The sequence below is a fragment of the Anopheles arabiensis genome, chromosome 3, assembly GCF_016920715.1.
Source record: "Anopheles arabiensis isolate DONGOLA chromosome 3, AaraD3, whole genome shotgun sequence".
Taxonomy (NCBI): domain Eukaryota; kingdom Metazoa; phylum Arthropoda; class Insecta; order Diptera; family Culicidae; genus Anopheles; species Anopheles arabiensis.
The window spans coordinates 87130561-87156486 of NC_053518.1; the positions used below are offsets into that span (position 1 = coordinate 87130561).

Sequence of the window (25926 nt, forward strand, 5' to 3'; positions counted from 1 at the left end):
ACGTCATAATTCAAAATAGGTTTGCGAAAAAAAATGAAGACCAAAAATAGCAATACACTTAAGCAGGCCCAGCGATGCGTAACCGTATGGCGAATGCTGCCTCTGCGCGTCCAGTTCAAGGAAGGTGGAGAAGACATACAGAGTGAAACAAAACAAAAAAGTCCCATTGAGCGGGTGTGTCCTATTACGATAAAAAAACACCCAGAAAACAGTCTGCTACGTTTCCGTGATGGGGGAGCATTTTTTCCAACTCCAAAACCAGATCCTGTCCGGGGTATGATTGTTGGTGGATTCAGTAGCGTTCCAATACGCGCCCGTTCACATGCGTCGATTAGAACGCGATCGTAGTAGACGGACAGACGGACTATTCTCGTACGGCGTACGGTTACGGTTGCGTGGCAACGCTTCTCCGCCACATCAGGTGTCTCATTAGCTTCAGAACATTTCAACAACGATGGTGCGGCATGTTGTGTGCTGTGTGCTGTACCAGAAAGTGACGCGCGGTTTTTAGTGTAAAGTTTCCAGCACCTAGCAGTGCAAGATGCCAATCGCAGTGACAAGAAGTTACACGGCCAGACTGAATCGGACGTTGCCAGCCTTCTGTCCGATACGGCAGCGAAGGCGAAAAGTGTTCCAGGGGGTAGCAACCGGGAAGCAAGAAGGTGATGGCGATTGGCGTGTGTCCGCCGGTGTTACAGTTTCAGTGGCTTTACATTCGTTGGGATTGGTGAATTTTCGGTGACGTTGTTTGGTTTATAATGTGTTTTATTCTTCTTTTTAACGTGTGCAGGAGTGAAAAAGGGTTCCGTTAGAGAGACGGAAGCAAAACCGCACTATCTCCGTGACAATCTTCTGCAGCGATTAGTGAAATCTTTGGCCCAGCTGTGGAAGAAGCGTCTAAAGAAACGGCAGTGTTGAGCATTCGGCATTACAGGTAAGTGTAAGGGGAAGGTGTTGTAGGGATTGAGTGCATTGTGAGTTCTAGATTTGATTTAGATGTTTGCCAGTGACTGGAAGGTCAGCGAGGAGGGCTAAGAAAAAATCCAATATGTAGAGAATGTCGAGGTCATAATAGGAACTGAACGGGTCTTGTGATTGTTCTTTCCTGAGTGGTCAAACCTATCTTACCAGGACGGTCAGATTTAACTTACTGCTTTGGATGTTTAAGCCATCTAGTCACCTGATTTAGGGGCCTACTACGAATCCGCTGTCTATGTCGTTGATGAAAGCGCGTTAACTGATCGTTCGGTGCCATGTGAATGACTTGATCAGGCCACTGGTTTCTGGGATGTGCCTAGATTGCTGTTAAAACATAAAAATACTTCACTTTTGCTCATAAACCTCGAGCAGTTTTCATTGTTTTACTCCATAACGACTTGCTGTACAGTGTCCTCTGTAACGGGGCTAGGCTTCAAATTTGGAAAAGGTTTGAAAGATACATTAGATCCGCGGTCGATAGGCAACTTCATCGAAGGTATGGCTTTTACTTATTTAATGAATGTTGGATCTGGGAAAAGTTTCTTAAAAAAAAACTGATGACAAATGTCCAGTGAATATGTACAATCAAATTATGAATTATTAAAAAAATCCTAATAATCTCCAAAATCTTTATGAAAATTTTATAAATCATAAGACAGACATTTCGAGCATTTAGAGCAACAAACCACAAGGTTTTCTTATCATTTTTAGATTCTTCTCAAATATTTTTCGATCACATTTATTAAAAAAATTTCGACAGGATGCCAAAAATGGTTAACTTTTTGTTTAAAGATATATAGCACACAGTCAAGATAATTTAATAATAAAAAACTCCAGAATAATTAGGATTATTATAAAAACCGTAATCGTAAGTCAAAAATCTTTGACAAATCTTGTAAATCTTGATGTTACTTGTTCAAATAGGATTCTATAAATAATCTATAATCATTTGTTGGTACATAAACCAAATTGTGTAACAAATTCAAACGTGCGGGGGATATACCCAAACATGTTTGTGAAACAATAAAAACACCCAATCTTAAGAAGTAGCTCATCTCATCACAAAGCTTTTCTCGGGACAGTAGTTCAATAGAAGCCGGCGCCCTTAAAAGAGAACTAGTGATGGGAAAAATGAAGTTTCATTGGAATCTTTTCCATATATTAGGTTCGCAATCAGTTTCCGGAATCGGCTCCGGAATCGAAATCCATTCTCATGGAGATTTCCGCATTGATTTCCCTTCTGAAACTTCTTGTTTTGATTTAAGAACTGATTATCATTCTGGAGCTAATTCCAATTCTGAATTCAATTCTATTTACGTTTCCGGAGCGAATTACGATTCCCAGGTCGATTCCAATACTGATTCAGGAGTCGATTCTGATTCCAAAATCGACATCGTAGGCGATACCGGCGTCAAATCCGAATCCGGAATCAATTTCGGAATCGGAATCGGCTTCGTAATTGATTTCTCGTTTCTCGTAATTGATTGACGGAATCGGAGTCAAGTATTTCCGATTCTGAGCTCCCACCACTACAGTATGTTTTGATGCAACAGAATACTAAGAATCTTCTTAACCACTAAGCTCTAAAAACAACTGCATCAGTCCTGCTACATATTGCATTAATTCGAAAGCCTTTTACCTTCAGAATGTGAATCTCCAGTAAAGTATGGCATCATTATTCAGTGCTCAAAAGGTGATCTAGGGTCGTTTCACGTAAAAAAAAACACACACACACACACACTTCCGCCCATATTGTTACATTTATAGAGTGTTTGCTAAAAAAACCCCAACATCCACCAGCGTGTTCAATTAACACTTAATCATGCATTACTAATGCGATCGTTGGCTTGCTTCCGCGTGGAAAGTCTTGGCTGGCGGTGCACAAAAGTGTGCAAGTCTTTCGTTTAAAGCTGGGATGAGGTTATTGATTTTCCCGTTCAACCGGAGCCGCCGAAATCATTGTATGGCCGGGGGCAAGCAAAAACACAGGCGAAAGGAAGTCGTCCACGGTTCCTTCCCATTAACTTGTACAGCGAATGGGGTGGTTAAATGGGGTGGTGGCGAAGTTTTGTGGACGATCGTGTGCCCACGTGCTTACAGTCTGGGTTTGTTTTTTCTGGTTGACCGGTTGATCGATGATAGCGGCCATCGTTAAAGGCTCGTGGACTTGTTAACTGCTTTCCTCCGGAGGTCGAGAAAGGGACGAGCATTCGTGTAATGGGAGGTTTTTTGTTGCTGTATTGTTTAAGTTTTTAAATTCTTTTGGGTGTTTTGTATTTCTTTGGCGTTCCACCAGTTCCGAGTACCGATCGCATGTATAATGTAGGAAAGAGAAAGAGAGCGACCACCTTTCGTGACAGTGTAAATTGGATTTTCTTCGACTTGTTTTTTTCGTTTGCTCGCTTTTTTTGGAGTAATTATCCTCCCCTTCGTCATTAATTGCGTTCGCAAACGATGTACGAAGCTGACCACGGACAACGTTGTTTGGCACATGTTGGCCTTCCTTCTCCCCCCGAAAGGAGGCCCCTCATCGATGGCGAATGTCAGGAGGAGCAGTGGACTTACAGGCGGTTGATGAATTTTGGCCAGTGAAGTAACATCGTCTAGCGTGGCGTTGTGTTTTAATTGAGTCATTTTACAGGAATTGATTGCCGAGTGCAGCTGAAGGATGTGCGATTCTCGCTTGATTGGCACCAAGGAACGCCCCTGGCAATGAAGCACATTAAAATTAGATCACCCCTCGGTGGCTTCACAGCCTGCACGAAAAACGTCTATTCTAGGAAACAGAGCTTGATGAGGAGAGTTGTTAGATGCAGAAGGCAAATGCCTAATTTACTGCACTTCTACTGGGACTTCAATCAGCAGTCAAAAATCGCCACCCAATAGGCGATTAATTGGATGAATATGTATTGCGCTCTCGCTGTTTGTTTGGGAATTTGTTTGCATCGTTTCCATCGTTGTAAATCGAGGTCAAGTTAAATGTTTCATACATTCAGCTAATAAAATGACCATTGCATACGCAATAACGCCGCAGCTCACTCGGGTCGGCTTGCGGAAGGTCTCGCGCCTTGCGCGGATTTCTGCCCGACGAATGGCGCCTTAAACACTCATCAGCCTGACCGTTGGAGGATAAAAATAGATGAATGAATTTTATCGACGCATTCGACGCATCATAAAAAAAAGATGGTTTTGGTTGGATGAGAAGAAAAACACTAGGCATGGAGGTTTTTTGTGGTTCATTTTCCTCTACGATGCTGCTGGTGTCCGATGTGTTGGCTTTAGTTTCAATTCAGCTTGGCGTGGTTTAATCGTTCGTTTCGAGCTTCATTGATTCGAAACTGTCGATGAAAAGGTGACCTCGAATGGGTATGGTGTGGTCCTGCGGATACCTTAGGAAAGTGCACGGCGTTTTTATTAAATGCGTGTTACGCACTGTTTACGGAGAGTGTGTGTGTGTGTTTTTTTTTTCAATTATTTTCCCATGTATATTTGAGTTGTTAAAAACAAGCTTTTATTCCACTGTACAGTAAAATATCAGAAAATTCATAGGTCATTTGAGTGGAATAGAGTTCAAAAACAACTGATTTGATATTCGTTGGAACTGTTGGGACTGTACAATTCTTATTCTTGCGTCGCCATATTTCACCTATTAAATATGCGCCTCGCACCACTGCACCACGCGAATGCGGAAACGAATGTTTATTTTTGCGATTAGCAATTGGTAAGAGCGAAAAACGAAGCCAAACGCAAAAGCTACAGTCTTCAAACGCCATCATTTAACAAAAACAGAAGAGGAAAGACTTCAACAGCCAGTAAAGCGACGAACCTTTGTTGAAGTCTTTTTATTTTTTTTTATTTTTTGGTTCGAATTATCGTAAATTATTATCACCGTAAAGCTTATCTGTGACCTGCACGTCTTAGGTATGCATTCCACACCCACTGCCCACTTGTTGGGATGCGTATGGGGGAAGGGAATGGGGCAGTTAATCGATTATCCAACCCATCATCCACGCACGCACGGTACCGCCCGGGTCACGCTAGGTCAAAACCTTCCCCCCACAAAGCCAAGGACACGTGTGTCGGTGGATTAAACCTTCCAATTTTTACCCCCCCCTCCCTCAATTTTCAGCAATGCCTTAATGAGCCGAGTATTGAAATTTGATGGAATGTATGAAGGATTACGATTGCGCAACGTACGGTTCGCCGCCTGCTGATAGCGGGGGAATTATGCGTTAAAAGTGAAGTCACCGCCGGATAAGATCGGAAGGCTCCAGTGCGGTGATGTGATCGCGAGTGTTTATGTTGCTGTTTTCGATGGAAATGGTGGTAGGCTCGTCTCTCTCTGATAGCTTTTTAATGAACCTTAAACGTTGGCTCTTTACGCTGGATGGAGAGTTTTGATGGCGTTTTAGAAGATTGATGAGGCTCCACCGCTCACTTCAGTGCAGTGTGTTTCCGTTTTTTTTTGTTCAAAGGCGGACGTTTCTTGTGCCCCTTCCTTATCGTGCGTATTTAATCGTGTTGAATATTCCAAGCTACCTGCACCGCCCGAGGTTCAAAGGTGTGTTACGTCGGGCTGCTTAATGTTAAACACGTTACAGCGCAATGGGTTTGCTTCCGAATTATGCGCACAAGATCGACGGATGGGCAGTCGCCGTCTCGCCACGCATTGCGGCACGCTTGGACCTTTGCTTCGGGTTGACCTCCTTCCGGGAGCCCTTTTTGTGTGTGCGCCTCGGCGATAGCATCCGCCTCCACCGAAGTCATTTCCACTCCCACTGGCAATGATCAAAAAAAAAAAACGCCACACACAAACAAAAGAAAGCAAACGAGAAAGCCTTCTGGTGTTGGTGGTCTGTTGCAGCATAAATTTGGACGACCAGCATAACTGAGCGGGTGCGGCTGTTGGTTGAAATAGTTTGCTCACAGCTTCGTGCTTTTCTAATGCCAAGTGATAAGCCTCCCCTTTTCCAACCATTTGCACTCGAATGTACTGTTGTGTGTGTGTGTGTGTGTGTGTGTGTGTTTGTGTAAATAAAAAAAAGAAAAGCTCATACACAAGCGGGGCCAGAGTGTGCGCTACCACCGCTGAATGGTTTTTATTGCGCCCGTTCAGTGGATTTTATTTCAGCTTTTTGAATATATTCAATAATGTAACGGTTGCCGGGCGAAAACCTTCCCTCCCGCACAAAGCAAAAGGGGTTGGGTTGGGCCGGTTGGTTGGTTATGGCATGAAAATTTATCGAGTGCACAAATTTGACGCCGCACCGACCGCGCCGTGGGTGCGTGAGGCTTTGAATAATGGACGATGATTGAGCGGCGAGCGGAAAGTGTTACCTATTTTTTTTTGTCTGAGGTTAGGGGAGTGATAGCGAAGGTTGGGCTGGGGGAGGATTTACTTTATCTCAACAAGAACCAACAAGCAGAACCGAGTGGCTTTTGGGTGGAAATTTATGTTTATTTGTTTGACATTCATTTGAACATATTTCTTTTTATACGGTGATGTTGTGTTAGTCGGAATCAAAAGATGTTACTTCCACTGTTATGTGTTGTTTTTAGTTTATCAATTATTAGGTCAATGTTGTATTTTTCTCTATTTCAGAATTTATTTTATTTTTCGTTGTTTCGATAGCTTTTCATACCCCTTGAATGTCATTTATTGATTATTCTTTTGCTTGACGTGTTTTTATGTGATCTTTCCATTTTTAAGATTGTTTTTTTTAACCAGTTCAAAGCCAATATTTTCCCTCGTGCATTCACGAAATGTACAAAAAAACGCGATCGCCATCATTACGCAAAGTAATTTAATTTCTGCAGTGGCAAAAATGCGCTGGCCATGATTCGTGCAAGGCGCGAGATCGGCCCACCGAGCTAATTGTTTACGATTTGTTTTGATTCCCTTCGTTCGCTCGTTCGCTCGTTCCGTGGTTAGTGGATGCTGATTGTTGGCTAATTCTGCAGCACGGCGCCGGCGTGCGTGCGTGCGCTTTTCCACGAAAGGCGGTCTCCACCGCTTCGTGCAGAAAGAAAGTGCGCGCCGCCGACGAATGGCCGACCAGATCGAATGTTCTCGTGCAGCGTGTGCGCGGGTGGGGGGGGCCTGCGTTAAGTCGATCGGGTCAACTCGAGTGTTCATTCGTTACGTTCATTCGACGGTGTTCACTCGCACGGGTGGAAAGCTGCCTGTTGCCGAACACTAATCGTACCTGATTTGTGACAAATGTTACAACAGCAAATAATATGATTTTTCTTATTTTATTGTATTATTACGGCTCATGTTTAGCCATCTTTTGAGCCCTAGAATGTTGATTTAAATTTTACTAAAATTTCTGGTCATTCCGGTTATACTCGGTAAAAACATGATTTTGGTGAAATTATTCATTATTATTTATTATTATTCAACGAGATCCTTCTGCAAACAACTAAATAGTAAAAACATTCTCACATTGGGCAAAATATCTCTGATTAAAAGGTTTATTGATGATGCATAAATAACAGTCAAGTAATTAAGAATTCCAGTGTTGCTCATGACTTAAACGTATTACACAGAGCCTAAAACTACAGGGCCTTTTAGGGGTTTTCATAATTTTGCGACACTTTATTGACTCTTTGTTACGGGAAGTGAACTTTATGTCATGGGAAATGGCCGTTACGGCACCTTTTTTGGACAGATTTATTTGGAATTTGTGTTTACAATCCCAACTCCCCACATGAAAGAGCCAGGAAAGTGTCCTAAAACTACGAAAAACTTTTAAAAACCACTGTAACGGGTAATGTAGTGTATGCGTGAGGTTATAGTTTAAGAATAATATGTATAAGTATATGTGAGTTTAAAGTGTAGCTTGTATTTGTAATAAAGTAGGTCCGTCTAGTCCAGTCCGTCGATATGCATAGATGTCACAGGTAATAACATTTGAGTGTGTGTGTGTGTGTGCGTTTTTTTTTATTCATCTCTGTAGTATTTACGACCACGTTTTATTGGTTTCGCTCCCCACTTGTAAGTTCTACCTCGACCTTTTTTTATTCCAAATATTTGTTTGTAGGTTTAGTGACAGTGATTTATTTACGGATTTCTTCACAATCAGTCGCATGCTGCTCTTGAAATCGTGTCATCTCGACAGCTAGTAATGATTAATTTAAGTAGATTTTTATGGAAACTTTGAAGTTCTTTTTCTATTCGAATTGAAAACAGAAAAAGCCTAATTTTTATTTTTTTATTTTTTGTTAGCAATTGCTGATAAATTAACACAAATAAGTTTAAAAAAACATATTTTTTCATTTACATCTTTGATTGAACTTTAAAGATTAATGATATTTTCTCAGATTGTTTTGCCATATCTTAAAGTTTATGTACTATATCAACGCAGCTTGTTCACAACAATAAGGATGATGTCTTTGGAGTACGAAGCTCCCTTTCATTCATGAACGAAATTTTGTTCCATTCGGTTCCACTTCGGCACGGCTAGTGTTGCGTACGGCCCGTTCCCTTTCTCCATTCCTTCGCAAAGCAAAGCGCGGAGTTCATGCGATAGCTTTGCTCCGTTGAGGTGCTTTACCACTACCACCATCAACCACCACCGGCGGACGCTCGCTCGCACGCTCGGATGATCGACGGTTCACCGGGCGGGGAAGCCACTTCACCGGTCGCAAGCGGCCGGCCGTTCCGTCTGTTTGTCACTAGATTTGAACGCGTGCAGACACACGTGCGCGCCTGGCGGTCGGTGGAAAAGGTTTGAACCAGTCGATAGCAACGCATCCCGCAGTGCTGCTGCGGGCTCTGACGCTGAAGCAGGACGGGTACGGTTGTGCTTTTACTTGGCTGTGTTTTTTAAGACGTTTCTGGTGGTTCGAGGCTAACAGTGGCTTGTGCTAGTGTACTTTTTTTTGTATATCTGCTAGTTTCAGTGTGTGTGTGTGCGCGGGGGTGTGTTGTTAGTTTTCGGCAATTCGGGAATCTAAATAAAAGCGAAGCAATCAGACCGAACGGTACAGTGCGAGATGGTGAACACACTTTAAGAAGCAATTGTACCGATGTGTTTGAATTCTTTTAATTTCCTCTTACGAGTGTTTGTCTTTGAAAGTGTGAATTAAGTTTTAAAAAAACCCCTAGGAAATATTGTGCAACATAACCTTTCGATCGGATCGATGCTTACCCGAACGAAAAACTCCAATCGAACGCACATGTCAATGCCGGTGCCATCGTCGAAAAATGTCTGTGGTACTGTATTTTAAACAATTTTCGATCACCAACCACCTCAAAAAAACACGTTACTGGACGACCGATTGGATACGACCGAAAGGATGCCCCAATGTAACGGACCGTGAAGTCCGTAGTGGCTTTGAGCGTTGTTTTTCTTGTGGTACTCTTGTTGTCTATCGAAGCGCCTGCCGATACAGCAGCAAATAACAAAATCAACGCGTAAAAGAAGAAACTAGGCACGGCAAAGTAAAGCAGAACAGTGAACCGCGCGTGGTGTGGCATATGCGGTTAAAGGTGGTACGGTTTGATTGAACAACAATGTACAGAAACGAAACGAAAAAAAACGGTTCGTTTCAGCCGTGACCGCGGTCCGTCCCCGCGTATGTGTGCGGAGTGGTCAGTAAAATTCATTTTACACCCGTGAAAAATGGCACATACGGGGAGAGGCCCGCTGGCGAGTGAAGCAGACCAACGAACGCTCGGCCACAGACAAACGCAGACACTTGTACAAAGTTGTTGCCACTGCCCAGAAGCCTATTTTACTTGCCCATCTTTCACCGGGGGGAGTTGTTTTTTTGTTGGTTTGGTTCGCTACCAGCCTCGATTCGATGGATGATGGACCCGTTTTTCCAACCTCACCCGACCAGTCCCGCATGTTCGCATTTTCCACCCACTCACACACACACTCAGCTTGCTGCGCGCCTCTGTGTTGCGTTATTGTTTGCGTTCACCGCCAGTCGATCAAATTTTCCATCGTGCTGCGAGTGTAGCAGGGGTGGGTTTTCTTTCACTCTTTCACTCGCCATTTCGGCCAATCTGGCAGGGTGGCTTTTTATCGGTATCAGTACATAATTCGTCGATTGTTTGCCAGGGAAGGTGCGCCAGCCAGGCCGTTGTGTGTGTGTGTGTAGGTCTATTCATCAAACTCCAAATAGCGTTCCACTGATTGCGCCATTTTTGGGCTCAGAATGTGCGCATGGCGGGCTAATGCGTGAAGAAATTATCATGAAAAGCAATAGACACAAACAGAAGGCACAAAAAAAAGCAGATCGCATTTAAAAAACGCCGTATGGTGTGCGCGCGCGAGCGCAGTGAGAAGAGGGAACGAAATCAACAACGTTCACCCCCAAATGCGTGGGGCGTGGATATGCGGCTCTGGCCCGTTTTTGGGGGAAAAAGTGAATGGGGAGCGATGCTCGTTTGGTGAATTCGTGTTTTAATTATCAAGTAGCTGCAGACGGTTGGATGATCTTCCATGTGTTGATGTTTGTGCTTTTTTCTTCTTCTTTATTTGCACGCCTGGGGGACTTTCGATTGATTTTCAGGTCGTTATCAGTGCGTCTCTTATGTGACCCGACAGTGACGGTATCAAAGTAGCGTGGAAAAAGACCCAAACTGAAAAGTGGTTCGAAATAGTGCCTAGCTTGCAGCGTTAAGAATGTGACCGGTCCGATGTAAAAGCGCTTGGAGCGAGAACGAAACGCAACAAATCAACGCTATATTAAGGTAAATCTTTTGTTTAAAATCTCTCCCACACGTAAGTGTTTTCTCTGTTGTACATTGTAAATGATGGCATGTTGAAGGAAGATAAAAATCAAATAGAATTTTCCACACCTCACTGAGGCCTCTTTTTTTTTTGGGGTATGATGATGGGTTTTCGGCTCCAAAAACTCGTTTGACTGGCTATTTTGAATTCCATCACGACCGTTGTGCGGTGTCGACATTACAAACCCGCAATCAAACACCGAACCTATGGCATTGTGGTTTACGATTTTAGGCAGGTTGCTAGCTCTGCGGTTTGATGATCTAATCTGAAGGGCGGGGGGGGGGGGGTACACGAGCACTACCACCCAGCAAGATCAATATTTGAGCAACACTGAGGAGCAAGTGCAGTTGCTTCCGCGCACCAGAGGCACATTTGGGAGACATGTTTGTACATTCTTTGTACAAAGCGTCTCAAGGTGACGCAATCTCATTTGATCTGGATGGGTTTTGGGTAGGAAATTTGAATTTCTAGGTTTCCTTTTGCCCCCGCCGCTGGGGTCTTTTGAAGTCATGACATGCATGCTACAGCGTGAAATGAAGTTGTAAACTATTGCCTAAGGAACAAGTTTTGTTGACCCAAACATCATTATTTGTTTGGTGTTTGTACTTTATTAAAGCGCAGAGAGATCAGTAATCTAGATAAGCTCATGCGTTGAGCTTATTTACTTGTTTGAAGTGTCTTTGGCAAGTCCAAAATTCCTGAGGATACCAACAATTTACAATTGTGATCTCCTGCTCAGAATACTCCCATGCGCCATGCTCCATTGATTGGAACTAGAAAACAGGAAACAGGATGTGATTGAAGAATACCGCAATGGGAATATGCCTTTCAAATGTTTCTTAGAATGTGTACAGCGCCTGAGTAACTTCTGGTTTAGCCGCTGTTGAAATTGTTGTAATGTAAAGCTGAACGCCTGAGCAGTTTTGATGTCCATTTTATGGCTTAAAGAAGATGCCCGGGTCACAGAACTTGTTGGTCGGACTTTCAAGCCCCGCCGGGACTCATCAAATCTGTTTCATTTGAGTGAAATGCTAATTATCGAGCTACTTTTCTGTAAAAAGGCTTATGTATTGGACAAACAAAATGTTAAAATGTTAGAAACCAATTTTTATAAGATTATAAAACTACTTGTATACGTATTCTTCTGATATGACTGAATGTGACGCAGTTATTTGATCAACTTTAATGGCATTACGAATTTTAGCCGTCAGATTGAATCGCTAACTAGAACGCACTCTGTGCTCTAGCGGTTTGAAATTTAATACGATTTAGATTTGATGTTTAAGGTCATTGTGGAACGTGTTGGCTTGAGCCAATTTAGCTCATTTGAAGGACGCATTTGTCGCGCATAAAGTTAAACAACAAGATTCCAAATGAACGAAGGTTATTCGACCGAAATCGACCGTTGATTTATGGTTGTTTTTAACGTAAGCTCAAAATAATAATGTCCAAAGGAACTTTAATAGTAACATCCCCGTTTGGTGTTTAAATCGTCCTTCTAGTGTGGATTGTAATTGATCGATTATTGCTAAAAGCAATCAAAGATGTGTGTGTTTTTGTCGTTATGCTTGATGGTGTATTGCGTATTGGTTCTACTAGTTCTTATACGACATATTGTATGAATGTGCCTCTTGCAAAACAAAACTACATTTTGCTCAATTCTTGCTTTCTTCACTTCCAATCGGACTCATTCCAGTAAGTGATTTAGAAAACCCCGTGACAACGCTACTGCGATCAAAACAATACCATTTAGAAACCAGCTTCAAAGGGGGTTTTCGTTTCTCCATTTCCCATTAGCCCTTTTGTGTCATTTCCAAAAAAGCACCCACCTTTCCACCGGGTGATCCATTTAGTGGCCCTTTTCACCACGCATCGTTTCGATCAACCTTAGCCACAGCTAATGAGGTTATTGTCATGGCGCTGCGGGTCGATTTCGAGAGCACCTTTCTCTGCCGCGGACAGACACGACGGTTCCCAGTTCTGGCAGAAAATAAAAGCAAACGCTTCGGACATCGGAGAGCACCGGCGAGCTAATTTATGCCAAACACCTGCCGGGACAGATCCGCTGCTTTCGCCACCGGGTTGCATTGTTCGCTATCTGATTTCCCATGCTTCCCATGTGGACCCCCCAAACCAAACGTTCGGTCACTATCAAAACAATCCACACCAGTATCAGTGCGGAGATTCCTTTCTTTTTCAACTAAGCGGAAAAAATACAGCCGCGCACAAACTGCAATCGCGGGCGTCACTTTCACTGATTTGCGTCGCCGTTTGCCTGCAGGTCAGACCATCAGAAGAGGGGGTTGGTGGTGGATTCAGTCGCTGAAAACAAGCTCCCGTAGAACCTCTCGTGCGCTTTCCGTCAGAAAATCAGCCTCCCACTTTTGCCAGCCGGAGCTCGGAGCACGCTTTCTTTCCGGGACCGGAAAGCTTTGTCGAGGCCTTCGGGGAGGGAGTTTATTGATATGCCTACATGGCTGGGGCGAACGGAGGCTGGAAGTAAAATCTTCGCGGCGTATGATTCGGTTTCGTTTTCGGAACCGCTGAAGAACCGGTTCCGTAGAGACGGCAGCACCAAACACACCGGTTTTGAGGGACATGGGAAGGTTTTGAGTAGTGCATTGATTTCCCTCACGCCTTTGAGTGCTGAAGCTTTAGGGTCTGGGGAATTAAATGTGAAGATTAAATTACCATTAGGCTAGGGGACAAAAAAGCCCATTTCAACCGCAAGTCACCAAAACGATGACACACACACACGGAACTTAACAATCACAGGTACTCGGTATAGGGCATGTCTCAGATCTATCCGTTAGATTAGGTGTTGATGCAGCTTCAGGCATCGAGCTGAAGTGGACACGACTACTGACAAGGAAATTTCTACATCATAATTATAGGCAAAAGTGTTTTCCTCCCGCAGCAGCGAAACCTTTCTTCGGTATAACTTTCTCCCACTGGGATTGATTTTTCAGCCGCTCATGAAGATCTTTTATGCGCTGATGCGCTTGAGCCATCCATCTTTTCCCACTGCCACCCATGGGATCGAGTGCCGGTGTTGTGTAATATCTTGAATCTTCCTCCATCGCGGTGAAGAGGAAGCACCGTCTTCTCGATCCATACTGCCAAACGAAGGTGGCTGGTGGCGTAATCGACCCTAACCACCTCCTACTTGTTCGTATTAATTTACAAAAAGAAAAACTTCTATTCCGGCATAAGAGACGAACCCCGCCGGTGACCTTGGTTGACAAACAAGGGGTACACACTATTAATAAACTTCCCTGGTGGAGTGGTTTTCTGTGGTGCAGAGCGCAATGTGCTGACAGAACGTGGGTTTTTATGGGCCTTGTTGGGCGTCTGCATAATTAGGATGTATCATCATCACTCGCTGATCGATGATCGCGCCACAAGCTTGCCGAAAGCAAGTGGGCTGATCGAATGGGTTGGGCGGACGTAAGCTTCTGCTCATCGTCGAAAACTCGTGATTGCGTGCTTCCGAGGAAGGGTGTACACTGCTTCAGTGTACAATCTCGCATCGGAACGGGTGAAACTTATCACAAAATAAGGCTGAAAGAACGCGATCTTGCGACCGTAGCTAATTAATCATCGGCAACACGTAATCCCGCTTGTTTTGCGATCCCGTCACGCGATCGTCAGATGATGCTAGATGAGGAGGTTAACAGTAGAAAATGCGGATTACTCGCTCTGCAGTGCGTGATCGCGGGCTCGGCAGAAAAAGTTACATGCCTGGGGTTCGTCGCTTGTGCAGACGACGCGATCTTTCGTTGCTTATAAAAGTCTCTCAAAAACAGTGAAACAATCCGCACAATGGTTTGGAGGGAATGGTAGGCAGGCACGCAAAGCTCGCGCACGTCGTGTAAGAATCATAATTGCGTGTTTTGAATTCGAACGAACACGAAAGCAGTAACGAACGAAACAAAGACATCGGCATTACGGGGCGGATGGCGTCGAGGGCGCGTTGAACGCGATAAGAAAGGCCACTTTCTGCGCACTTCCGTTCTTCGAAAACACGCATATATCAGGGAAGGGAAGTGATAAAGGGTGTGCACTTATTGGTGATGACCTTTTTACGCTGCCTTCATCACTCGTAACCGCCCTCGGTTGCGGTGTCGCTTTACTCTTTGTATGGTGCATCGGGCTTGATTGCAGTTTTCTTCCCGTTTCTTCCGCCTCGTCGTACGTGCTGTGCTGATTAATTTCGCCGCCGAGAGGAAATGATCGCTCCGAACTGTCGGGCATGTCTCCGCGCGCGTTATGGAAGCGCAGTAAAACTATAGTGCACACGAGCGTCATAACACCATACGTACGATTATATTCTTTCCATTCGTCGAATAAATGGCAAACCGGTAAAGAGCACATGTGTGTGTCCGTTTTGCTATTGTTATGATCAAAACATTTAACCCGAAAGCGTTACGTAATACTATTTTATAGGCTCTTCTTTTGGACTTCGCCTAAAAAAGGCTACAAAATGTAACTTTAAACCATTGGGAAGAGACATGTTAAAGCAATTGGACGCTAACTACATGCCCAGTTTGCTAAAACCGAGCTAATTAATTTACATTCGCCAAATAATTAGCTTCCGGCAGGCTGGTTACATAATGCAGTGTCCCTCTCCATCATCCCGTTCTGCCTTCCCCCCGTTTGGCATTTAAACTAAATAATCACTTTATTGCTCCGACCAGCCAGCAAAACGTTCGCTCAGCCATCCAGATACAGATCGCTGTAGCGTCGCGGACTGTAGGTAATTTGACGGTTTAATGGGGCCCTCGGTCCTGAGACTTTCGGGTGAGAAATGTTCACACTTTCGCATCGGTTGTGGAGTAAACAAAACAAGAGGCAACAACAAAGCGGATGGCAACATTAGCTTCCCCGTTCTTTCGCTACAACAGATGGGATGGATGGGTAGCGTCTGGTGGCAGTGGCAGTGGCAGGCAAGCTATATTTCTTTTAAATCTAATTTATGACAGTTTAGTTGCCTTCTCTCTTGTCATGGCTTTCTCTGGAATGGCAACCACGGGGATAGGGTGAGCTTTTTTATCGCCAAAGGTTTTTTTTATTGCTAAAGCTTTATTGTCTCAACAAAAGAAGCTGCCACAGGGTTATGTGTTTGTGGTTATTAAATTAGATTATTTGGGACAAATTTGACTGCTGAAACGTGTTTTACTGTTTAGTAGCTTCATCGTTACGTTTGGTTAGACGTTGTTGTCTGTGTCTCTAGTCAGTTCTGTCACCTAACATCAGATAAGATAAGTAAATCCAACTCTCAAACATGCAAAAGTAACTCATTAGCAATTACTGTAGCCCATCATTTAAAATCATTTGCATCTTTCTCGAACCTCTCTGACGTTTTCTCAGCTCTGCCAGTCGATAAGATCAACAGTTTAAATCACTTGTCACAAAGCTTAAATGACACCTACACCTGCAGGCGGAGAAAGGTAAAGGGTTCAGCCCCAGCCCATCAGTAGGTGTGGGAAAATCGTACGCTCGCTACCTTTCTCTTATTCAAAAACTCGACTTGCCTCTTCGTTCCTGCCCCGAAGCGTTTAATGAAGCATTTTCTAATAAAGAATTTGCAACACGCGTGTAAGCTGGCTGATAAGTATTCGCGTGATGGGTGGCATTTTGGCGTTCCCCTTTGCGTGATTTATACGATCTGCAACGGTCTGCTTATGTGCATGCAAAAGCGCATCATTTAATGTATCACGTGCAGCAAACGTAAAACACGTAAAGTTCATCCACAGAAAGTAGCGAATGATTTTTTTTTTTGCCAAAAAGCAGTCATTTAAAACCATTTCGTTGTTGGGATTTTCCCTCCCCACTCAATGCCCACTTTCTTCGCTAAGCGATCACTAGCTAATGAGCCGACGAAGGAGGAGAAGCAGGACGTCCCATTTGACCGGGTGAAATGGTGTGGTCCGTCGCGTTTGCTTCAGCTGTACGCGGATATGTTGCTCAACGCTCAACGGTTGCGTCTTGCCGACACATTTTCACACGCGGGCCATAAACGGCCGTCCCTCCCGAAAGCGGGGGAGGGAGAAGCAAGAAGGATGCCCTCGAGAGCCGTCTTTCGAGTGGGCGCGCGTGTGTGCTGAGTGTGCCGGAAAAGGGAGGAAAGTTAAAGTTCAAAATACGCTCGCACGAAAGTCGGAAGTCGGAAAATGTGTGGCCGCCGCCGATGGGGGAGAGCTGCATTTGCGACCGGAAGCGACTTTCGGCTTTCCGGCGGGCTTCTTCGGTAAAAGGTGACGTGTTTTTATTGTAATTATTGTTGTTGTTATGTTAGTTTTTTGTTGTTGCAAAAGGTCGCTATACGGCGAAATGGTTAAAGAGTGACTGTGTGGTTTTTGGATAAGCGACGAACCCGCATCGCGAATGTTTTTTTAGAAACTATCAGGGTGAATGACATTTGAAGGAGTTTACGTACATACATTATATTAAATTATATTTAAATTACTTCTTTTTTGCAGTAAGCTTTGTTGCAGTAAGCTTTAACTAAAAAAAAAAACAGTTTGTATGAAACATTAATTGTTTGTATGAAACATTAATTAATATCGCAGTCTCTCAAACCTCAAACCAGCAAATGTTGATCCAAATTGCACTCCTGCACTTCCCCTCAACCATAAACTAAACGCTTTCCTAACACACAAACGAGCGCACCCTTGGTAAAGAAAACACTTTCCCGCCTGCAATCAATGTCACACCTCGGTTGACAGGTAGGGAAAGGTGTTACTGCAGTTTTATCACATGCAAGTGTTTTGCACAAACGATCGTTTACCGTATGTGTGTGTGTGTGTGTGCGACAATTTGTTGAATCGTTTTCATTGTTCGTCTGTCTAATATGGGAGAGAATGAAATGCTTTGTTAACTGTCACTGTGGCAGCGAATGAATCGTTGTTTTCACCGTTTTTCCACCTGAGCGAACGACACGCGGGCGTGAATGAGTTTTGCAAATACATACACCGGCACAAAGAAGATGTACATTTTGCGCGGTGACCCTTTGTGGTGCTTTACGACACGAATTGCTGCTAGTGGGGTAGTGTTTGTTTACAACTACTGGGCTTAAGATTCACCGGTTCAAACAAGCGAACAAACAAGCCCGATGCTCTTCAAGCTGACAAATTGCATCTTTCTTGGGGTTCGATTGCACATTAAGCAATGAAAATGTATAGATGGCCGGATAGGAGAAGAGGGTGCACACGGTGCTCAAGTGTCATTGAGCTTACCGGAGAGGTTGTTGGTTTTTTCTTGCCTTCTAAGAGCGAGCGTATACATTTGTAGGCCAAGATCAGCGTGACAAAGTGACTCAGCGGCTGGCAGCACTGGCTGGGAAGGCACACGCTGGATGGTACATCGAGGAAGGTTTTGCGACACTTGCACAAACTGGGTAACCTTCTCGACTTTAAACCCAACACGACACACAAAAAACGGTATACGTGTGCTTTGTTTTATAATTTATTTCTTTTTTTTTGTGTTTATTTATGTTTTACCGGCACGCTATACAGCGCTGGGAATCGATTGACGCAATGTCCAATTGAAAGACAACACCGTTGTTTGGGGGGAGGGGGGAGCTAACATGGGAGACGTTGCGGCACGTGTCAACTGTACAGTTGACTACGCCAAACGTGCGCACAGTATCAAGGTTTTTCGAGTGTTTAAGGGTTCGTCGCTTGAAACACAGCTGACCCAAGCTACTGCTTTTTGAACGGTAAAACGAAACAAAACCCCGGACCTGGAGTTGTTTTGGTTGTTTTTGAAGCTGTAAGTACCGCTTTTTTTCCGCCGCGGGCATCGATTTTCTCACGATGGAAGAAAATGTAACAAAAGTATCATTCTGTGCTGTTGATTCAATTCTGGGAAGATTAAAATAAGATTTTTTCCCCTCTCATTGCTTTTGCTCGGAGCTTGCGAGGCTTTTCGTGAGCTAAAACGGTACAGCGGGACAAGTAATCTCATTAATACACCTGCACACTGGGGAAGTGGAAGCGATAGAAGCGGCTAACGGCTCAATTAGAACATCCGCACCGGCCCCGTGCTGGTACTGCCTACTTTTTTGTGCACCGTAGATAGGAAGGAAATGTTACGTATTATTTAGGAATGGATAAGACTTACGAACCGAGGTAAAATAGCTTTACCAAAAAATGAGACGATTAAGACATCAATTTCTCACCCAAAGGAATGAATGGTGGACGTGCCTTAGTCGATGGGAGTTTTTGTTTATGAATATGAATAAAAATGAGGATTTAGGCCATTCAAAGTAAATGGTCATTGACATTGAGAATCATAAATGATAGTGTTATGATAGTCAATATCACAGAGAGAGTGAGACGGCTTGTATCTACTACTCGACGGTTCGTTGCTTTATTATTTTATTGAAGTCTTTTGTTTTTTTGATTAAATATGAGCTTAGAAATGAGTTCTATGCATTTTTAAGGCAGTTTTGATTCTTGGTGAGGACCATATTGGGTGAAAAACAGACCAGTCGTACCATCAATAAATCACTCAAAATTATGCATAATAATATTTCTTTTCAACGTAATACAGCTTTGTTTGTTTGACCTTTTTACAATGACTGAGAAACCTAAGGAAAGAAACGTTTTAATATTTGACAAAAAATCGAAACAACTAAAATTCCACATTCTCCGGTACGTCGCTTGATGGCTCGTTGAAGTCTTTGGTGTCTGAAGGACCCAATTGGCTGAAAAACAGACCAGTTGTACCATAAGCAAATCACTCAAAATTATGTATTATAACATTTCTCTACATAGTTATACAAATAGTTATATTTGATTGAACTTTTTTACAATGACTGAGGAACATAAAAAAAGAAACCTTAATATCAGACAAAATTTTCAAAAAAAGTAAAATTCCACATTCTCCGGTTCGTCGCTTGATGGTTCGTTGAAGTCTTTCGTTTTTGATTGTAATTATGAACTAAAATATGTTTTTAAAATGTATTCATTTATTTTGGAGCTTTTATTATTCATAATCCCATCGAGCCAGTAATGCGACATAACGCTTGCGGTAACGGGTTACATCACCTACCACCTCGCATCGCAAACTACGGCTGACCTGTGCTGGGGAATTCTCGTTTACCCACCCCCCCCTGATTTTGTCCACGTAACGACGATCAAACAACATTACGGTTTGTGCGAGCACAGAATATCTATGGCGTTGTTATCCCTCATTTGCCACCGCGGCGGGTCATACGCGAAGACGACGCTTGCGTTTCATAGAATAGATGGCTCTAGTTAATGCTGCGCTCGATCGGAACGTGGTTGGAATTCGCATACGAATAGCACGTTGAAGGCTGAAGGTGCCGGCTCATACCGCCACACATGATCGACCGGGCCATAATTGTGCAACGTGTGCACACAGACACAGACACACACACACATTCGTGGTTTATTAAGTGCGCCAAAAACAACAATACTGCGCACCGGCCCTTTTGGCAAGCCGAGCGCGCGCGCACTCGCGCAAGACCTCGTTCTGTTTGAAGGAAAAGCCAAACGATGATTCGATTGCTATTTTTCGTTTCTATGCATTTTTGGTGTTCGTGACTTTTGCGCCGGCATCGCTTTGTGAGCACGTGACCCTCTGCACGGTGAAAAGGGCCGTCGCTCGTTTTAAAAACGCCATTATCTCCCACTGTGCCTGTGTGTTTGTGTGTGAATGCAGTGTGAGTATCAATGCGTGCAGAAGGCCGAACCGGCCACGATATCAGTTTCATTCGCACGTTTATTGATGCGCATCAATGTGCACGCGACCTTAACCGAATATATTGAAGGGTGCGGCTCTGGATTGCGTGAAAGGAAAACAAACGCTCGAGCAGGAGGAGGAGTAGACAGACACTCTCTCGATGAAGCAATGAATAGTTGGGAGAGGGAAGGCGCGAAAACTAGGTGAAGCCCTCGGCAGGTTAAACGATGCGTTGTTTTCCGTTTCAAAGAGGGCCTCTCGGGCTGGATGCGTTTTAATGACCAACTGATGGGTTGGCTACCTCTGTCAAGTGCAGCTTTTTGCTGTTGTGAAATGCGTAGTGTCGAGTGTTTTTCCTTCGGTTCGGTTTCGAACTGAACAGAAACCGCTTGCATTGCTCGATCGATTCGCCACTTCAATTGAAAGAGTGAAAAGCAATCGTGTTCCGCTCGTAAATGGTGTCAAATTTGGATACCGAACCGCAGCAGCGTGCATATAAAAATGAAACCCCCGGTCCCTAAAATTGATGGAAATAGGGAGAAAAGGAAAGCTTTGGGGTTTTTGTGCACATTTTAAAGGCCTTTTAAGCAGAACCACCAGCCGAAGTAAATGGTATCGATGAACGGGGCGCGTTTTAGCATAATGATTTATAGCTCGTGATAGCCTTCCGAGCTGCATGTGGTATGGTATTTAGCACTCGTTGTGGCTAGATTTCTGACTCACTCTCGCCTGGCTCTATCTATCTGGATGGTGGACGAAAGAAGCATCTGACTGCCCAGAAACAGTGGCAGAGAAAGTCCTAACCGCCCTCAACGTTTTGCACAAAAAAAAGAGCACTCCGCGCCAATTCGTTTGTCGAGAGTGCGATGGATTTCACCGGTGGACACCTGGCGTGTTGGAAGCGTTTTTTTTCTTTTCTTCTTGATGTTGTGCGCGCTATCAATGAATGATCTTGAGGCGGTGAGGTTTTTTTTAATGTTGCTTTCTTTGCATATTTTTCTTTTCATTATGGCGCGTGTACAGTGTGGGTGCTTTTGCAACAGATAGAATGAAAGCGGGAGTTAGTAGCGAGTGGTGAAATGAGATTCGAAGGGTTTGTAGGTTGCGATTTTTCTGCTGATAAACCTGTTCCGGCGTGTTTTGAGATGATCGTTGAATAAGGTTGAGCTAGCTGGTCGTGATTATCATCCAGAAGTAGTCTATATATGGAAGGATGTTTTCCGTTACTACTCGATGTTGACGATTGCAATTTGAAATCGATTAACAATTTTCACATTTGATTTTAAATTATTTCTTATTTCTGCATACCTTTTCAATAATGGTCCTTCGTGCCATGTTTCAATGTCTCACAGGATTCTAATCAGATTTAGTAATTCAAAGATTAGCTGATAAGACATGCCTACATCAAATTTAATTGTTATACCGATCAGAAAAAAATTAAATTTAAGACTTTCTCAGTTTGCTTTCAGTCTCTTTTATACAAGTTTTAAATTTTGATATCCGCAATTATACAAGATTTCAAAATTGTACGGCCAGCGGCACTTGAAACGTGTGTTTTAGAATATTCATGTACATCTTAACACAATTATTTCATTTGCTGCTTTCATATTTTTGAATAATATTTTAAAGAAATTTTACTAGCAGTGAAAAACCTCAATCTATTCGTGAAAATACCGTTTTCACCGGGTAATTCCAGTGGTTTTTCCCGGAATTGAATATACCCGATTTGCTACATCCCTGATTGCAGCTGAAATCTTACAAGCAGTTAGTAGTGCCAGGATATTATCAAATGTTCCATAAAACAGCCATAGTTGTGATATCGTACCATTACTAAACGATATCTATAAAACAATCTTACAAAATCATGCTGCAGGACAAAGCTACTGCCGCAGGAAACATTTATATAGCTCATCTTGTACAAAAACCAATAAATTAATTGGTAATGTCAAACCACTGCGAACATCCGGCCAGTAGCCGTTCGGTCGGTGTCTTCAATAACAACAAAAAAAGAAGCAAACTACCTTCATCCATCCCCTCCTCCTGCAGACGCATGATACGACGGATGTTGACCGGGCGCCGTTGTTGCGCTTTTCTTCTTCTAATTGCTAAACGATTCGCAGTAAAATCGAGCAACCGATTCGCCGCATTGATTAGCCGGTAAAACGAAACTAGAAACGCGCATCGAATCAGCCTGTCGCCGACCAATGTCACCCGCCGTTGTGTCGCGCTCTCCAATCGCTCGCGCAGCGCGCATGAAATCGCGCACGGAATTGCTCGGAATGTGTGTGTGCAGCGTGAACGATCCGTTGCTCGCTTTTCGCTTAATCGCTCGGGGACTTAAGGGCGTTCGGCTTGATCGGGCGATGAAAATGGCTACAGCGGAAAGTTTCGAACACGCATTGGTGGTGCGGTGGTGGGAAGATTACGCCAAATATTCACCGGTGAGCGTTGGTTTGTGGATTTATTTTCAGTTAATTTTGGGCGCCAAGCAAAAAAAAAGCAGCCCGATTTACTTTCGCTTTCCCCTAAAAGCGAAAAAAGTAATGTCAAACGCCGAAAATTAACACCGAACCCCCCCGAAACACCGTTGATGATGTGAATTATGGTGCGGTTGATGTAATGAGCATGGCGCAGTGATGCCGGTGACAGGGCACAGAATCGGTAAGGTAACGCCTTAAACCGCAACTTTGCCCGATCGAACGATGATGGTGATTTAATTTCACTTGCTCCTCTTACCTTCCTCTTTCCAACCCATAAAGAGAGAGAGAGAGTACAAAATCACGTTAATATTCGTTGCAATTATTTCGGCGGGACGCGGGTCGGCTTGCGCTAAATCGTGCTAATAACTCCGGAAACTGCATCCAACCAAACGCGGAAGCATTTGCGTGTGTGTGTGTGTGTGTGCAGCCTCCCAAACATATGATTATTTCGGCGCATTAATTGCTGGCGGGTGTAATTACATGTGCTGTGCTCGGTTGATTACTATCAACCTTTCGGGCGAGCTTTTGTCGCAACAGTTTTTGGGTTGAAAATCGGTCGGCTGTGAAATTCGTTGTCAATAGCCAGGCGCAGTCACTCAAGGGGAAAATGATGAGGACATTCAGAGTGGTATGAAAAAAAAGAAACTAATAAAAGGAACATGGGTTGTGGGGATTGCGCAACCGTCTGCATAAGGGTTGTCATATTTAGGACGTTGATGACAATTTCATCGCGGCGGGAAAAGCTTACACAACGGGCAATCATTACTTAGATGATGTGGTTTGGGCTGTGTGGTATCAAAACGGGATTAACACTACTCTTTGAGGGTGCTTTCTTCGTTGCTGGAGCTGGTTGGGCTGGAAACTTTCCCGCTAATGGACAAGTAGCTATGTAATTTTGTTTAAAAGGTACCTTTCTGTTGGGTGGAGTTGTTCAAACATGCATCATCAGCTACGCCGTATTACTATTTAATTGAATTGTGTGTCATACATTTCTCAGTAAAAAGATATATGTAGTTAAATAAATTTAACATGGGGATAAAAAATAAAGGTAAAAAGTACAAAAAATCTTAAATACGAATATAAAATGTAATGAAACAATGTCTGATAACGGAAAAAATCTCATATCAAACATTTCAAGTAAGACTGAGCAATCAAACAAATTAAAATCGTTAACCTTCTCATTAGATACAGATTAAAAAATGCTTTGTCGGGACAGCATCTGAGCTCCGTACAATATTGATAAAATATATAAATATGTGAATTACATCTAAAACTGTACCGTTAAGCTCATAAAGTTTCTTAATTACCATATCTTATTTCATTGTTAAACCTTTTTCGGATGCAATCGGCATGCATTTTTTTGTAAACCGTTATGTTTCAAATTACGCACAACAAATTTCGGACATTCGGCACGTTGTTATTGAATTTCTTGATATCCAGTCCCTGGCTATCAAAATATCCAGTCCCTGGTTCTTGATATCGATTTTTAATTTTAATTAATTGCCATGATGTACTAGAATAAATGAAAAATGTGTTTGACCCTTAGTACGCCTTGATGTCAGAGTAAATTAATATTTTCTGTCGGTGAGTTCATCACCAGAGGATTTCTTAGCAGTTATTTCTTTGATAATTTATATTAATTACGTCCACGTGCATTGAAATACATATGAATTTATCGTGGAAGTAGTTATCAACGTGATAACAACAGTGTTTACAACGTGATAACAACATGTGCACTGATTTTTTTAAAATACGTATTTAACTCTGGAAAACGAAGCAAGAATTTGTATCTTGTTTTACATTCCGAACCGCCGAACAAAATTGTGATTTATTGCATAAACATATGTCTTTATACAGTTTTTATAATAAAAAAACAACGATATTTGAAGATGTATGTGACAAATGCATTGATGGCCGTACGGGAAAGACCGTCAATTCGCATAGCAGTTCTTCGGTTCTATTTATCTATGAGTACAAGAGAAAAATGGTACCCAAACCCCGTTGTATTTAAGACCGTCATTCTGTCGGTCTCGGAGGACACACATTACATCCAGAATGAAGTGTCCTAATTAAAATAAGCTAAAAACTGAAAAGTTGGAGTGTGTGTGAATTTGAAGATAATAGACGAAATTTTGAGGATGTCTGGAATGCGAATCGCAACATCTGTAATTTGACATATGAACCCGAAACTGTCCGGAATATGAATTAAAATCACGTTGCAATTTTATGATTATTTGTAATGTTTGGAGTAACATTATTGGAATTTTTATGTTTTCTCAAATGTTGAAGGTTTGCTTCAGTGAAATGAGTTATACAGCGGTCGAACTGAATTAAATTAAATTAGTAAAAAAATATTCAATGTCGAAAATGCCTTAAGTGTCCTTAATTCGAATCAATACGGTACATAGATAGAATGCATTGCTATCTATAATTTGAAGAATGATCGCTCATCTTCTGTTCATTACTAATAGTGAGGTTGCATTTGTCACATGTCAAATTTATCACAACTTGAGCTATTACAATCCCCAGCCATCGTTCAAGTAATGTGTACAACATTTTAAACACCTTCCTGGCGGGAATTGCTTATCTGATCGTTAACAGATGTTCACATCCTTTAGATGCCAGCCAGTTCCACTTCAAAACCCCGTCCTTCGCTTAAAGCGCGAAACCTCGGTATTACAACCGTTGCTAAAGCTTTGCTGTGTAATCGTTGCGTCTGTTTGATGTTGTTGCTGCTGTTGCTAATCCGCTTTTTCTGCACGCTTTGTCCGTCCCTCTTGTCTGGTTAGGAAGGGAAACACGATTTTCTCCAGTTTGCAATGAGTGATCTTTTTTGCAGTTTTCCAGATTCACCAAAACTATAGCTTGCGTTGGCGAACACACAGGCTGGTTTTCAATTTCTGACCATCTTTATTTATTTTTTTCCCGCTCATCTCGTCGGAAACCAACCTTCCTGAGGAAAGGGAGAGGGAAGGAGAGGGAGGAAAGATGTAGCCCCACGCATGTCCAGC

At 43.0% G+C, this 25926-nt stretch overlaps 1 protein-coding gene across 4 annotated transcripts in view; it reads left to right on the forward strand.

Moving 5' to 3' along the window:
* Positions 1-471: 471 nt before the first annotated feature.
* Positions 472-25926, forward strand: part of LOC120901832 — a 33124-nt gene continuing 7669 nt past the window's right edge. Inside the window, exons 1-2 of one of the 4 annotated variants that reach the window (XM_040310145.1) lie at positions 472-662; positions 791-934. The gene's annotated coding sequence lies outside the window, so the exon portion shown is untranslated. Of the gene's footprint in view, positions 663-790; positions 935-8634; positions 8776-10503; positions 10685-25926 lie in introns of those variants that run through there. The other 3 variants (XM_040310141.1, XM_040310143.1, XM_040310144.1) reach the window with 3 other exon arrangements.